Genomic DNA, 3,178 nt, shown 5'->3' with positions numbered 1-3,178 from the left:
AGACACATCAGCAGAAACAGTCGCTTCAGTCTTCCTCGACCGCTGGATAACTAACTATGGAGTACCATCAATAATCACAACAGACCGCGGTCCCCAATTCCAATCTGTCCTTTTCCAGGAGTTCACTAAACTTCTAGGGGTCAACCATATTAAAACCACAGCTTACCACCCAGCAGCTAATGGCATGGTGGAAAGATTCCATCGCCAATTGAAAAGCTCACTGATGGCGCAAGCTGACTCATCAAAGTGGAGCGATGCCTTACCGCTTGTACTCCTCGGTATTCGTTCAACCATAAAGGAAGACATTGGATGTACAGCCGCCGAGTTAGTCTATGGTACAACTCTAACGTTACCCGGCCAACTAGTCAACCATGAACCTACAACGCACGGGGATTCTACTCACTTCGCAAGTCGCCTATTACAAATGATCCAGAACATTAGAGCAATACCACCTCGAGAATACAACAACCCAGTCCATCTCGATAAACATTTAGAAACGTGCAAATTTGTTTTTGTTCGAGTAGACGCGGTGAAAAAGCCACTGACACCACCATATGAAGGTCCGTATAAAGTAATAAAACGCACTCGTAAATATTTCATTATCAACAAAAACGGGAACAATGAAACAATTTCCATAGACCGAATAAAACCAGCTTTCTACGAACCCCCTCAAGCCACAGACGACAATACTGCGAACAAACAATCACTCCCATCAATTGCTAAGAAACAAGAGGAAGAGGAAAAACTTAGCACTACACCCTCTTGTTTAACACGATCTGGGAGACTTATAAAAAAACCAAAGCGTTATGTACATTTTGCCATATAAAAAAAAACAACTAAAACAATCAAAGCAAACAATTATCGAGGACCTACACTATCAATCTCATCTAAAAAAAATTTTTTCCTTTCTACAGTGTACATAATCACATTTGTCCACAATTATTCGTTTTGTCACATTTTTTTTTCAAAAAAAAAATTTGTTACAATAATAAACGAGTAAACTCTATTTAATTATTTATTCGTTGTACACAAAAATAAACAGTTCAATTTTTTTTGTGCGTGCGTGGGTGATTAACAGTTTTACACATTATTATCATTGTTAGCAAACTAAGATTTTAAATGACGGTATTCTCATTACTTTTGTTTGTCATGCTATGCCACATCACCGCTATTTTCACGCAATAACACACTGTATATTATTAACATACATGTCATACGCATCTCCACATTATTAGTTGGTTATTATTGTAAATATTATTTCTTTTTGTATAAAATTTTTATTATTGTTATTGTAACCAGTGTTACCTCCGGACACTCTGGGGGGAGCTATGTGGAGATATGACCGACAAGCTTATTTTGTAAATAGTTTTTAATATTATTTGTATTTGTTTTGTCAATTTTTCACTGTATGTACATTCATCATTAAATGACTGTACATGTTGTTTTAGTCAATGACCTTGAAGACACTTTCCGTTGTGATTCCAACATAGCGTGACATCTTCTTTCTGGCTATCAAATACATTAATACTCACACATCCCTCGTTCTGTTTTCATTCGAAATTGAGTTAACTTAGTTCTAAAACAAATATTATTTACATTCATAGACTGAGAAAGAGAATACATCATATCTTACTTTGGATTACAATACTGGGGAGATCATCGATACGTTTGGAATTACTAAGCATCTATAATTGTGGATTTATTGTACCAGACCAAAGTCGAACACGCATCATTTCGGGTGAACTTGAGTAAAGTCCCATTATTTATTGTATTCGTAACATTTAACTTGTATATATTAATATTACTATTGGTTGTTATTAACTTTGTTGATATCTTTGGCATTTATATATTGTCTGGTCCGCCACACTGTAAATAATTCCCCAAAATCAATAGCTCATTAAGTATTCGACATTGGATGCTGACCACGTTGTTTAAGTGGACTTGTTTAACTGAAGGCTTTCGGTCATGCATCCGTACCAGATCACGTTTCAACACGGCGTGGGACACAGCTCCTACGTTTCATTAGCCAGCTCATAGAAAAGGTCCTCGATATATTGGTAACGAATCAAATATATCTTTCCTGCCTCTTCTCGTCTGACTTCTGACTTCTATCTGACTGGGAACGATCAAATTTAGAAGGTGCTACTGGTAGCTAGTTGTAAAACTAGAACATCCGTTGCATCATCATTGGTGAGACCGACGTGATCTGGTACACCAAGCGCACAAACTGTGAGTCTGTTCCATTTTGGAATATTATTATTCATTGTTATTCTTTATTTGAGTTTTATATATTGTGATATACTGTTTTTTCGCGAATTTTTTTTTCCGGATATATTTTAATTAGACATTTTTCGTTATCTATATTACTATGACGGAACACTCACCCAAGGTTTTTAAGTTAAAGTCTATTCCCCCTATTTCGATTCAGTTAACGCCATTTTGACCCGACAATATCGAGTCCTGGTTCTGCTATGCAGAAGCCGATTTTTGCATGCACGGAATCACGGACTCGCGCACACGTTTCCTCGCGGTAGTTAAGGCGTTACCGCGCGAGTTTAACAGGTACGTAACACCTAGTATGTTTACTAGTGATGTTCCCGAACCTTACGAAACGCTCAAACTATCGATTTTAAAACGCGGAGACCTAACTGATCGACAACGGTTAGACCAACTCCTTAACAATATCGACTTACAACATGGTTCTGCGACGGACATGTTGCTTAGAATGAGAGAAGTCATTGGCCAACGAACTTTCGATGATGGCCTATTTAGACAACTTTTCTTGTCTAAACTCCCTCAACAGGTGCAGGCAGTGCTTGTTTCATTTTAAAACAATGCCATAGATGAACTAGCTGCATCTGCCGATCGAATCTTGGAAATCACCAAATTTTCTAAGGCCGAGGTTTTTAATATCAAAGAAAAACCCCAATCGACCTCGACTGACATGGCCGAACTATGTCATACGCTTACAAGATATCTTAGAGTTCGTAATGACCGTAGTCGGTCAAAATCCTCACGTAGGATCGTTTCACGTAAGAGATCTGTCTCTCGACCACGAGAGACAGACAACCCCGACTGGTGCTGGTATCACAACCAGTACGGTAAATCCTCTAGAAATTGCAGGAAGCCCTGCAATTATCCGACCCCAAAATCGAGTGAACGAAAACAGTTCGGAACT

This window comes from Schistosoma mansoni (assembly GCF_000237925.1).
Source record: "Schistosoma mansoni, WGS project CABG00000000 data, supercontig 0221, strain Puerto Rico, whole genome shotgun sequence".
Taxonomy (NCBI): domain Eukaryota; kingdom Metazoa; phylum Platyhelminthes; class Trematoda; order Strigeidida; family Schistosomatidae; genus Schistosoma; species Schistosoma mansoni.
Note: the sequence above shows the minus strand (reverse complement) of the source record.